This window comes from Cavia porcellus, unplaced genomic scaffold, assembly GCF_034190915.1.
Source record: "Cavia porcellus strain 051 isolate PalLab524CR breed Dunkin Hartley unplaced genomic scaffold, mCavPor4.1 scaffold_21, whole genome shotgun sequence".
Lineage (NCBI taxonomy): Eukaryota > Metazoa > Chordata > Mammalia > Rodentia > Caviidae > Cavia > Cavia porcellus.
The window spans coordinates 26,634,395-26,647,391 of NW_026947504.1; the positions used below are offsets into that span (position 1 = coordinate 26,634,395).

The following is a 12,997-nucleotide window of genomic DNA, read 5'->3' on the forward strand; positions in this document are numbered from 1 at the left end:
AGACAAAGGGTCCTGGAAGAAGCCAGATTCAAGATGGGTTACTGTTGATGCAGCTTCTGGCTGCTCGAATCACACCCCAAGTGTCTTCTCATAATCAGTATTTCTCAAATACTAAGGGTGGATTTCACATGGATGGTGCCTTCCTGAAGACAGCAGAGTTTCCTACAAACCTGACAGGGAAAGCGCCTCAGTGCTCTTTCTAGGAAACACCAGAAGAGCCCGTTTTAGACAGTGGCCAGGGGCACCGAAAGTCATACTGTTTTTCCAAATAAAACTCAAAATGAAGTGGAGGCTCACCACATTTGTCCTAAATACAGGCAGTATTCATTTAAAACCTGGAAGGGTTAATTTCCAAAGGATTAAACCTGAATTTTTAAATGGGTTTGCCTTTTTAATACACTAAAACAGTTTTAATACACTAAAACAGACTTACCAAATTGGGGAACAAAATGGTTCCTTTGGTAAAAGTAACATAAAACCACAGTAAAATGAACACTCAAATAACATTGATTTTTTTTATATTTCAGAATATGCACTTCCAATTTTTACATATTAGCTAGAAAATATCAAAGATTAAAGTAGCTGATTCATTTAACTGAGCACAGTGCTTTACACTGACAAGTGAAAACAACTTAAATTTCAAAATCTTTGCCAAGGCCAGAGAATTGAAACTGCACAACCTGCAGGCTCCGTGTACTTCTCTTTCAACACCTTAAAAATGCACTCTGTCCGTTTTAAGGAAGACAAGGTGCTGATTATCCTCACTGGTTAGCCAAGACATAAACTGAAAATTTTTGGCACTAAAGAGTTTAAATATGTCCTTCTTTACCATAAAGCAGGCTCTTGAAGCAAAAAGTAACTAGGGGGTGGAGCAGAATGCATTACAAAACATTTTTCTTTCCTCTTGTCTGTGATCACTTGATTCAATTTATGAGTGCCTAATCCTTGTTTAAGGTTAAATTCTAAGTTATAAAGCTAAATTATGGGAGTTTTCATGTAAGGACCTTGAAAATCATCCTAATAAACAGGTATTACTCACCATCAGCACGTGCCTTATAAATTTGTCTAGATTCAGCTAGTATAATTTTAATTTTTCCAGACTTTCTGTAGAAGTAACAAAAGGGATTATTGAACTGCTTTTTTATGTTAACAGGGTCACACTGACTTTCTAAGTGATTTTCAAACTATAGTAAATATTTTGTAAAACTTTTGTTTGCTCTGAGGTGTTAACAGTTCCTAATGGTGTTCTAGCTAGAGATTTCTAGTCCTGTTTTCTGATGAAAGAAAGCAACTGAAAGTTTCCTGTTGAGGGAAAAGGCTGGGGTTGGAAGAAACTGGATTGTTTTAGTCGCTCCTCTCTGTTTATTCTCATTCCCAGCTACAATTTAGTAATTATAACCAGGTAACAGTATAAATGAAGAGGAGCATGTGATCATTTTCTGTATTCATATACAGAATGAAGGGACAGTGTAACAGTACTCCTCACAGTTGGCTCCTTAATATAACTCAGCTGCATGCTGACCCCACCTCTTCTATCACAAACGTAAAAAGCACAGCAAAATCCCTACATTCTCCACGGAAAAGGCAAAAATGAAACGCAACACATGGAAAAAATACCTCATGAGTAACCAGGAAAAAGAATCTCTTTACAGTTTCCAGTTCTAAGTATGTTTCATACGGTGTCTTTTTCTACACTGCTTGTAAGAGCAATTTATGAGCTCCTGATTACTATAACACATTGAGCTCTTAAGGAAAAAGTAGTAGTAGTTTGGCTTCCTGTTAGTGTTCCATTTTTTATAGATTATTATATTGTCTTCAAGCTGATGTGAGCCTGAAATTAACAAAATTAACCCCCTTCTCGACTACGCTCATCTAGTTTTCATTCCCATTCATTTTCCCGCTCTGCCCCTAAAGGCAGACTTGGGAAGGAGGAAAACCTGTTTTCAGTGGTTTTACATTCACTGGTAGTTCCCAGACTTCTGTTCTAGAAGTCAGCATCAGTTGTATGTGAAAACAACTTGAGAAATCACTAGAGAGCCTTCACAGTAGAACTTATACTTTCTGTTTAAAATGTTATAAAAATATATCAAGGACAGCAGACAGACAGACGATCAGAGCAAAACTGACCACTAATGTTTGAATCAAGACAGGAAATCTCATACTGAGATACAAATGGGAAAGAGGAAATTTGGTATCCAATTTGGGCCCATCAATAATAAAAGACAGTAAGCCAAATGAAGTAAGATTCCAGCAGCTCCCTCTGTTTTTGGCTAAATAGCATAGATGCATGCTTAAACTAGAAAAGTGGAAGAGTCATGGTATTTTTCACACTTGAAGAAAACGGAAAGCTGTCCAAAGCTGGGTTTGATATTCTTTTGAAGATTCTTTGAACACAGTTTCTTATTCAAAATGCATCAGCATCCCACACATGTAAACTGGAAGGTGATGCAGGACTCTAATCTCTCACTGACTTAGATGGAATGTGAGTGCTGGGGGACTTCGGGCATACATACGGGGGTTTATTTGGCCTGCTTGAATGTTCTAAAATATGAGAAATATTACCAAAACATTTATACTTCTGTCTTCTTTTGAAAAATCAGAAGAGGCAAAGAAACTTGCACTACATTTCCAAGTGACTGCGAGCCCAGGCCTCCCCAGACCTCTACCTCATTTACTTGGCCAGTGCCCACCATTCCCACGGAGCAGTACCCAACTCCCTCTCCTGTACCCAAATACCTTCCCAGCTTCTGCATGCACATGACTGTGGGGTCTTGCCCTTGAAGCAGAAGTATGTGTGACTCCTGCCATAAACTTAGGTTTAACCCTACTGAAGTTCAAGACATGGGCACTCCCTTCAAGACTTGGGCCAAGTATATGAAATTACTGGAAAAACTTTCTTCAAATGCAGTACTATGGACACTGAAAACAATGAAATCTGAAATCATTCAATTATTGTACATTATATATTAATTATCAATATATTGTATTAGTACTTGAGTCTGATTTGAGGTAGTCAAACAGAACTCAAAGAAAGCCTTAATTTGGTTTTCAAGTGTCAATCTTTATAAACTGTCTGTGTTAGCATACCACAGAATGTATAAACAGTGTTATTACTGCCATTCTGTAGCCATTTTCACAAGAATGATAACAATAAATTCTTACATCTTTACAGCACCAATTGTGATAATCCAATTTATAGCCCTTAAGATTAATAGAGATAAATTGTGACTGTGTTTTAAAACTTCGGGTTGTTCATAAACATGCATACAGCACATGCATTAATTTTGGTATCTGTGTGTACCTAAATTCCCCTTTTTACTTCAACAGACAAAAATATTAGCATCTGTTTTTTAAAACACTAAAGTCCCAAGTAACTTATATATATAGGGCATTGCATCAATCATACAGAAATATCTACTCTAAATCCTCTATTAAGATTTGAGTACAATAAAAAATATATGAATAAAATAATAGTTGCTTGAGAAGGTACACAAAGTACTTGACTGAGATTATTTTCATGCACTTTTTATTAAAGGGAATGTTACTGAAATATGACTCTCTTGATTCCATTTTTTAATTATGGAAGATGAAATACATGGAAATCTGACAAATGTCTTAAAATCTCTTGAATTGACACAAGCAGTGCCCTAGCAAAATAAACAAAGGGACAAGAGAATTTAGTCTACCTGAATTGTGCCATCACAAATCAACCAGAGGAAATGTCACAGAGCAATGTAAGTGCTGTACCCTGGGTAACAGGATTCAACTGAGAGGATCAGTCAATAACAGTCTCAGAAAAACAGGCACATAGTTGAGACATTCTAATGAAATAATAAGTCCTTAGGAAGTTATGCAAATTTAAAGGAGGCAAATTCATTTCAAAATTCATTTAAGTCACATACTTAAAGCATGTAACTTACATTTTTCCTAGTGGCCACTTAAGTAATTTCTTTCTACTGATTTCAGAATATCTTCACCATAAGTTAAAGAATTATAATGTATGATCATTTAAAGGTTCATTTCTTTCTGTACTTACAACATACGCATCTGCTCATGTTTTTCTTTCTCCCGTGTTAGACCCAATGAGGGAATCAAGCATGAGCTTGTAATCATGCTCTCCTCTGGCTCCTATCACACTATGCATCGTGGGTTTTCTTTCCCTGCAATCTCATTTACTGCTGGCTGAAGCCACCCTAGAATGACCCATTTCTCCTAAGATCTGAGATCACTGTCATCAGCACTACAGTCCTGCTACATGAGTATAAAAGTACTTTTTAACCAATGGAGATACTGGAAAAGGTCAAATGAGATAGTTTAAATGTCAGATTTCTACGGTCTGTCAGGTCAAAGTGATGGAAAAGAAAATACTGTTAAAACTGAGGCAAAAAGCTAACTACTGAAGGAGAAAATTTCTGGCTAAAATTCAAGACCTGGAATGAACAGCACAGGATAGAACCAAGAAAACAGTGTTAATTTGGGCAAATCTGGCTCAAATTCATGACTAGACCATTAACCATATGATTTAGACAAGTCCCTTAACCTCGCCAATTTTGTTTACTTCGCAGTGGAAGGACAATGGGACCTTCCCTGCAAGGAGGTTGCAAACATTAAATGATAGAATATGTATAAAGTTTTTAAGACAGTGCTTAGATGCATATAGTCTCTGAGTAAGTATATAACTAAATATATTATTTTCTTTCCTTTCCTAGCCAAAAAGGTTTAAATAACAAAATTTCTCTTAATTCACATAAGTTCCTAGATAACACTGTAACTTAAATATCAATGATAAAATACATGTACTACTTTTTATTATTTCCACTTTTCCCTTACAGTGTGAAGTATTTTGGCCACTTACTACAGAGAACACTGTTGTGTGTCACCCACATTTTCTTTTTAAGATTGAAGCATTTATTCCAACTGCTGGGCAGGATATTGCTGGGCTAACCCCTGTATCCACTTTTGACAGTACTGTTCCTTGACTAGAAAGCCAGTTTCCCAGCGCAACCTGTGCCCAACGTTGGGATGGCATGGAGTTGTAAAGGCCAGGCCCAGTTGTCCTAACTCAATACAACGCTGGACGCCTCTCCTAACCTCAGTACTCTGTTCGCGGGTTAGCTGAGGCCTTAGGCCACATTAGAGCCAACTTCTCTCCTGCCCACTTTTGCTTCCCTGTGCACAAAAGCACATCCTAGTAAACTGACTGTCTATTCTGTCTCCTGGAGAACCTGATGTACAGCAACAACAGTGAAACAATATGACAAACGTTGTATGTATTCAAAGTTACACTGATCAGGCTCAATGGACTATCACAACTCATTTGCCTCCTATTATTTTGTAAGAGCTGATATAGCTGCCTGTTCTACAAATACAAATGTGCATGTTTAGTTAAGGAAGATGACAGAAAACAAAAATGGCTTAACTTAGCCAAATTACTACTATGGCTTATTTTATCACTGAATTCAATAGTTAATCAAATTACACAGTTAGTTTCATACTGTAAGGATAAAACCTTGGAAATGACACATGATGAAGCCCTATCTTTTGGGTCACTGGCAAATGTTCATCTCAGTGTTTGCAATAAAACAATTACTAGCAATTACATTCTGCTACGGATAAGTGCTAAAACCTATTTTTCTTTAAAATAAGATTATACAGGATCTTGAACATCAACAAAAAGAGGGATAACTGCTTATATGAACTGCCTAGAAATGTTCCCGCCATTCTTTCCACTGTCTTATTAAAAGTGAAAGCAGTTTGTCAAATACATTTTGGAATATCCCCTAGCCAAATCTACACTGACTTGAAAATATCTCTGGCAATTTAATAACATTTCCTAAAAATTGTAGTCACTAAGTCTACACCTATAAGGTCCTTTTAACCCAAGGGACAAAAATTGAAGAAAGTAACACAAAAATTATTGAACGTACCCAAAATCAGTGGTTTATTCATTTGTATAGTGGTGACAAATATTTCACATGCTTATTTAACCCAGGACTATGGTAAAGTTGCACAAAATTTGTATATTTTCACAAAGACATGTTTCAATCGCAGCATGAAACTTCTAAAATTTTGAAAAACTTTTTTTTGTAGTATGAATCCATGTCTCCTAATTAGACTTTCCTATTAAAGTGTTTCTCTAATCCACCCTAATCCTCCTCCCTTTATTTCAGGCCTACTGTCCACTGGCTGAGCTTGTGCAATCTCTTTTCCTTACCCTCCTTGTGTTACATTCCTGTACATGAAAGAGGCACTGCAGCGTAATTACCGAGAGCATGGACTTGAACTGGAAGCTCAAATCTCAGCGGGGCTTCATCCTCAGCCATGTGATATGGGCGAGTCACTTGCACACTTTTTTTTTTTTTTTTTTTTAAATCCAGGCCTTCACACTGAGCTGCACTCAAGCTTTTCTTTTTTTAGACGGATTTTGGGTTGGGGATTTAGCTCAGTGGCATAAGTGCCTGTCTGGCAAGTGTGAGATCATGAGTTTGATTCCCAGCATCAAGAAAAAAAAGTTTTTTCCTTTAATTTTGAGTCAAGGTCTCACTGAGTTGATCGACTGTCCAGGGCAGCTGACACTGCAGTCTTCCTGCCCCAGTGTCCTAGAGAGCTGGGTTTGTGGGCATGCAACACCATGTCTGGCTCACTACACTTTCTGTGCTTCTTTTTTTCCTCTTCATTTGTATGTTTGAGGTGTTCAACATTCTTTTTTTTTTTTTTTTTTTTTTGTCTTTTTCTTTTTTATCAGTACCGGGGGTCGAACTCACGACTATCTGCTTGCAAGGCAGGAGCTTATGCCGCTGAGCTAAATCCCCAGCCCCGTGTTCAACATTCTTATTTCACCAGGTTATTGTGATGAATGCTTGACACCCATAAAATAGCACAGAACTGAGCCTGCACAAGGTAATGAGATGTGATAAAAAAAATAGTGAATGCTTAAAAATATTTATTACAGTAAAATACAAATTGCCATTAACGCTCCTTTAAAAATTCAAAATACTCCCACTTTGTTTTGAATATTTATTCCATCAATGTGTCTTTCACTATAGTAATATTTTAAACAATCACATCTTTTTATCACTACTTGTATACGCTATGTGTCAGCAGTTATTAATTTGTCATTTCATGTATATTTTTGAGAGCTCTTCTTCCAGTCCCTTGGAGTACTCAAGCTTGCTGTGCCCCGTCTCCTGTTACTGTTAAGACTTTAATTCACTTCTCTCTTTGCACAAGCTCAGTCTGCCACACTGACATAGTCTTTCTAGTAGCTTTTATCCCCTCCATCACTACCACAGTGAAAATTCCACCCTAACTTTCTCGTGACTTAATGTCATCTATACCAAACATTTCAGCCCTCCATGGCCCAACTGTGATAATTTCCAAAACATAATTTACACCAGTCATATAGACTGCAATTCCTAACCTTCAAGGTGCACAAACTGCAGGGCTGCTGTCCCCGCGCCTGCTGCTGCTCCTGTGACAAGCAGCGTGGGAAGCTGCACTGTGGCTCGACCTGACAGTGTGGCCACAGTCGCCACATCTCTCTACCAAACACTTACATTATCCTCTTAGATCACCAAATTCATCACCACACCTTAAATTCCCAGGGGAGATGACAGAACAATTAGAACATAAGATGTAGTCTGAAATCACACCTCAATATGAACTTTAAACAGCAACAACAGTTCTGTAAATGAGATATAACAACAAAGTAGCCTTATTTCTACTTCATCTAATGTCATCAGCAACAGGATCAGCTCTGCTTTGAGTTTCTGAGCCTTCACGGCTGTGTAAGGTAGAAAGGCCCATATCTTGCATTTACAATAGCTACCATGGATTGGCTGTGCAAGGCAGGCAGCAGTAAAACCTGGTAGGAGTCAATAAACTAAGTAGATAGAACACAGCAAACACCTAACCAACAAATAGGTTCTGTAATAATTTGACACTTTTATAGTCGCATTTTTTAGCTATAACAGCACTTGAATGGCAGGCATTATAGTATTTCAATTTAGTCATTTATCTAAAAATGTGTTTTATCTTGGCTCATAAATAAACAGTAACATTTCAGCAATTTGAAAAGCTCAGCTTCACCTTTTGCCAAGAAGCTCATTTTAAATTACAGAAACACATGCCTTCTTGTGCCACGTTGCATCTGTGATTTATGACTACTTTTGTGCTAACCTCTTTCTGTAAACTACAGTTTGCACAAGCTCAGCTATTTCATTCTTATTTCTAATTTTAATGTGCTATTTTCTCCGTAGTGGCCACATCTCTCCGCCAAATGTATTAGGGAGAAAGTACTCGCCCTCGCAGTTCACCAAGTACTACTTAGTGTCTTAACATGTGCGGAGTGTGAAACAAGTAATACACTCCCCTAAGAGCCTGGCTAGCTCTCTTAGGAAGCCTCTGCTCACCCACCCTCTGTTCCTCCCGTGCCTGTGTTAGTGGGACTCTCAGGGAATCCGTGAAGAGCAGCTCCTGTCTGTCCTCCTCCTTCCTCCACTCACTTGCAGCAGGGCCCCTCAGCCAGCAAGCTAAAGGAAAGAACACTGAGACCGCAGCGCCGCAGAACGACTCCTCCTCCTGCCTGCCTGTCATGGTGAAACCTGGACGCTCCCACAATCACCCCAACCTTCTCACCCAGCCTTGCTACAGTTCGAAGTTTTGACACATAAATCAGGAAACACCTTTTATGGCAGTGCCAATTAATCTGGAGAAAATCCATGTCTCACTCAAGATCCAAAGAGATGGTTCTCATACCCACCCTCACTCATCTATATCCAAACACTACGACTTGGCAGGTGTGCGGCAAGGTCTGCACTGTAAAGATGTTGCCAACGATTGCCTGCAACACAGATTTCCTTCTCTGTTTCATTATTTCTGTTAAGGTGGAGAAAAATTACATTTTTAAAAAGAAGTTAAAAATTTTTTAAATTACAAAAAGATACTGATGATTGAATACTGGGTGAAAAGATACATAAATAATACATCTATGAAGATGCACAATCACGGTATCAGATGCATAAAAAAGAAAACACATCAAAATGTTAAATCATTACTGCAGACTTGGAAAATAATTTTCAATTTTTCTACAGATATGACTTTGTATTTTCCATTTTTTGCATGTTTTCAGTGAACAAGTATTACCATTGTAATTAGCAATATTTACAAAAACACGTTCATTACAGTAACACAACCTATTTTGGATGCTGTAATGAGCACAGGGTTATATTTGCACACTTATTCTTTCCACAAATATTACTGAATTCCATGCTACGGGGCAGGGACTTTACTAGGTTTCATGAATTCAACAGTCAAAAAAGGGGAAGTATTATACTTATCAGCTCACATTCCTGTAGGGAAGGTGGACAACAAGCAAAGAAACCCAGGATATTTACCTGAGGAAAGCGTCCTGACAGAAAAATAATGCAAGGCAAAGGTCCAGGGGATTACAGGGAGGAAGAGACACAGCATCTGTTTAGTCTGTATCAAAGAAACTAAGAAAGGCAAAGAGCTGAAAACATAAGCACAAGCCCTTACTGAAAGGGCTGCTGGCCCAGACCAGACGCTATAGCCAGAAAAAGCCTCAGCCGGAATTAGGGAGCTCCTGCCTCCCCCGCCCCTAGAGATTTACCTGTAACCCTATACCCCCACCCCTAGCAACCTGTCCCTGGCGCCAAACGTGTGCCAATGAAATACCTGTGCATCTCTAATGGCCTTAGGGCACTGCCCTAAGCTTAGGCTTTTTATATTCCCCCACTCCACGTGTCAGAGAGAGAGATGGCAGGCCCCGGGGTGGAGATGCTGCGCCCTGGGGAGTCGGGGGTGTCTCTCCCCGCATTCCCAAAATAAAGGTTACTTATATTTTATACTTCTTATCTTTTCAGCCACCGCCGGCCAGTCCTTCCTCCTCTTCTTCCCCTCCACAGACCTATCACTTACTAGGTCTGCACATCAGGGCTTACCAGTCAGTCAGTCATCACCTGTTGAGCAACATTAAGATCTGAACATCTTGTTGCAATCTATCTCCAATGTGACATTACAAAGTAAGAGTGTGGGTGAGTGGAGGGTCATGAAGAATCAATGTCCTTGTAGAAGAGGCTCTGCAAAGTGCTCTGAGCCACCTACCAGGAGAGGCTACAGAGGACACCTACCCCAGACCCAGAGTGCATCTCACAGACACTGACTCTGCTGGAGCTTTAATTTGAACCCACCGATCTCTAAGAGGACAAGAAATGGATTTCTGTTCTTTATGAGCTACCAGTTTAGGGTATTTTGTTTTAGCAGCCTGTTGTAGTCAGGGGTTGCAAAGAGAACAATTACATATAGGACACATAATTTATGGTATTATTTTATGATAGTCAAACACAAAGCAAGTGCATGTCCACAACATTAAAGACCTGAAGAATTCAGCCAACAGCCTGGATCCCATGGCAATAACCTGCCGTCAGACAAAGACCTAGAGCCCATGACAATGACTCGCGCAAGTCTGTTTCACATACCTGTGCTAGGAAGGCTCAAAGGTCAGAGGTGGCAGCTAGAAAGTATCTGCCATCAGGGTGAAGGATCTGTGCAAGCAGGCTGAAGGTTCTGTACTATAGCCAAGAAGCAATGCTCAAAATAAGAACTGGGGCTCCCCTCAAAAAGTACTACAGCCATCCTCAGTGACAAGGAGGTCCCAAGTTCCTCTGGTGATGATAACAGTCCAGTATGTATCAGGAAGCCAGCGTGACAAGCTTCTGGAGATTAAACAGCATATATCTTCTCCTCCAGAGCCAGGAAATGATGCTCAAAGTAAGGACCAAAGCTCCCTGCAAATGAACTGCAGCCAGGCTTAGCAACAAGATCCTCTGATGCTAATAGCCAAGTTCACATCAGGGGAGCCAGCATGACAAGCTCCTCCAGGAGACCCAATGGCTCCAAACAACAACACTTAGAAGAATCCACAACCCCCTCTTCTTCTCCGGGTCTCCTTTTGATGCTGGCAACAGTCCTCAGGTGGGTCATCTGCACTCAGACCACACTGATTCAGTTCAGCTGGTGTACAAGTTGACCCACCAGTTACCAGTCCACTACACAGCCTGAACAAACTACAACACTCAGATTCTAAGGGCCACACTTTTAATTATTACTCTCTACTAAGTGACTGATAAACCATTAAGTTTATTATTCCACTGGAAGTTTGGTTTTTTATTAAAGGAACCCTAAAATACACTTACTTGAATGATTAGTTTTGAACCTAAGTTAATAATTCTACATTATACCTTTATAATTTTAAATAACCACTTTAAAAGGCAAGTCATTTTACTCTCTCATGATGTGTCTTTTCTCCTTTCAAGCTGTTGCCATATAAACTGCTTCTGTATTTGCCTTTGTTGACTGCTCCTCTAAATAAGTTTGTTGCAAAAAGTTAAGATTTTTATAAATTAAATAAGTACCTTAGTAAGTCCTAAGGAACACACTGAGTTCTCTATTATTTATCCGTCATCCATCCACCCCTCCATCAAATATCGTTAATAACCACCATAATAAATTCTCTCAATTTTAGTTCTATTACTTATAGTCTTATTATAGATCACTTCTAAATTCTCACTTTTTTAATGAAAAACTGTCCTGACTGGACTCTCTCAAATATGTATAATTTCCAATATTCAAATGTTTTTGCCACATTATGCTCTAAAAATGTATGTTGATTTTTTTCACCTTTAAAGGACATAATGCCTATAAGTAAGTCAGTAGTTTGTGTGGTAAGAAGTGCTTTGTAACTACTCTAATTTTTGCTATCTGCCAGACCCAAAGCCTGGGGAGTGTAGCAGGCATAAGTGAAACACAATGTCTGACACCGAGTAGCCTGTGGTCTAATGCACACAGAGAAAAGTAAATAAACTATCAGCAAACAGACTGGAGGCAGAGGTCAGGGGCAGTGAATTGACAGGGCAAAAGGCTGGGAACAAGAGGAAAACACACAAGAAACCAACAAGTGCTGGCAATGTTAAGGAGTTTCAAGTTATTCAATACGCAGGGAAGGGTGAGATGTTTGGTCATGGGTCTGTTGAAGCTGGACACGTGACGCGGAGTAAAATCCTAAGGGTTTATACGTCATGGTAAGAATTTCAGATTTACTCTACCGTCAGTGAGGACTTACTAAAAATGTACTAGCAAAATCACTGATTAAATTAATTTTAGAAATGGTGCAGGAATAGAGCAGAAAAAATTGAATTTAGTTAAAATGTCACTATGACAACCAAAAATAGAAAGAATAACAACCTAAAGACACTAGACATTGTGGGGAGGTGTGGAAAGGATACTAATCATGTTAAGAGTAGTTTTAAAAATAAAATAAGGCAGGACTCACTGAGCCCCTGGATGCTCGGAGACACTGGGGAGGGAGAGTAAAGACATGGAGTGTTACGGATAATTTCCTTTAAAGCTGTGGCTACTCACTACACTAGGAAATTGGGACAGAGTCAAACTTCTGAAGGAAAAGTAATGAATTTACTTTGAAGGTGTAGACTTTGGGAAATCTGATACAATATAAAGATGCAGACTGCCAGAACCCAAAAAGAATCTTTATCCCAAGACTAGAGATAAAAAATTTGGAAACCACCACAGAAATGATAGGCTAAGCCTTGAGAATGGATGACATGCATCTCTGCAGGATTACTCATTAATATCACTTACTAAAAAGACAGATACACATCCCTCTTCCACACGGAAAATGGACCAAGTTTGGCTCCAATCACCCTTTTAACTTTATCTCCTGTCAGTCCACGACATGTATCATGGTGGAGTCTCAGCTAAGTACAGTTTCCCAAGTGCTGTCAGACCCCAGTGTCTCCCCCTGAATTTCCTGACTGGTGAATACTCACTGGGCCCTTAACTCTAAATCAAATGTCACCTCTGGGAAGCATTTGGAAATCTGACCATTTTCATGTCTACTCTAAGCACAGTTCATTGTTCTCTTCTTCACACTACAGTACTTGATCCTTACCACTGTGCT

General features: G+C 39.1%; 2 protein-coding genes across 6 annotated transcripts in view; both read right to left on the minus strand.

Annotated features, from left to right (window-relative positions):
• The window catches only part of Sncaip (synuclein alpha interacting protein), a 146,045-nt gene that overhangs the window by 111,585 nt on the left and 21,463 nt on the right, over positions 1-12,997 (minus strand). The gene's annotated exons all lie outside the window — the stretch shown is intronic.
• The window catches only part of LOC134471945 (uncharacterized), a 67,563-nt gene that overhangs the window by 34,204 nt on the left and 20,362 nt on the right, over positions 1-12,997 (minus strand). The window contains exon 1 of the mRNA XM_063232451.1: positions 1-12,997. This exon is cut by the window's left edge and continues 34,204 nt beyond it; it is cut by the window's right edge and continues 20,362 nt beyond it. The gene's annotated coding sequence lies outside the window, so the exon portion shown is untranslated.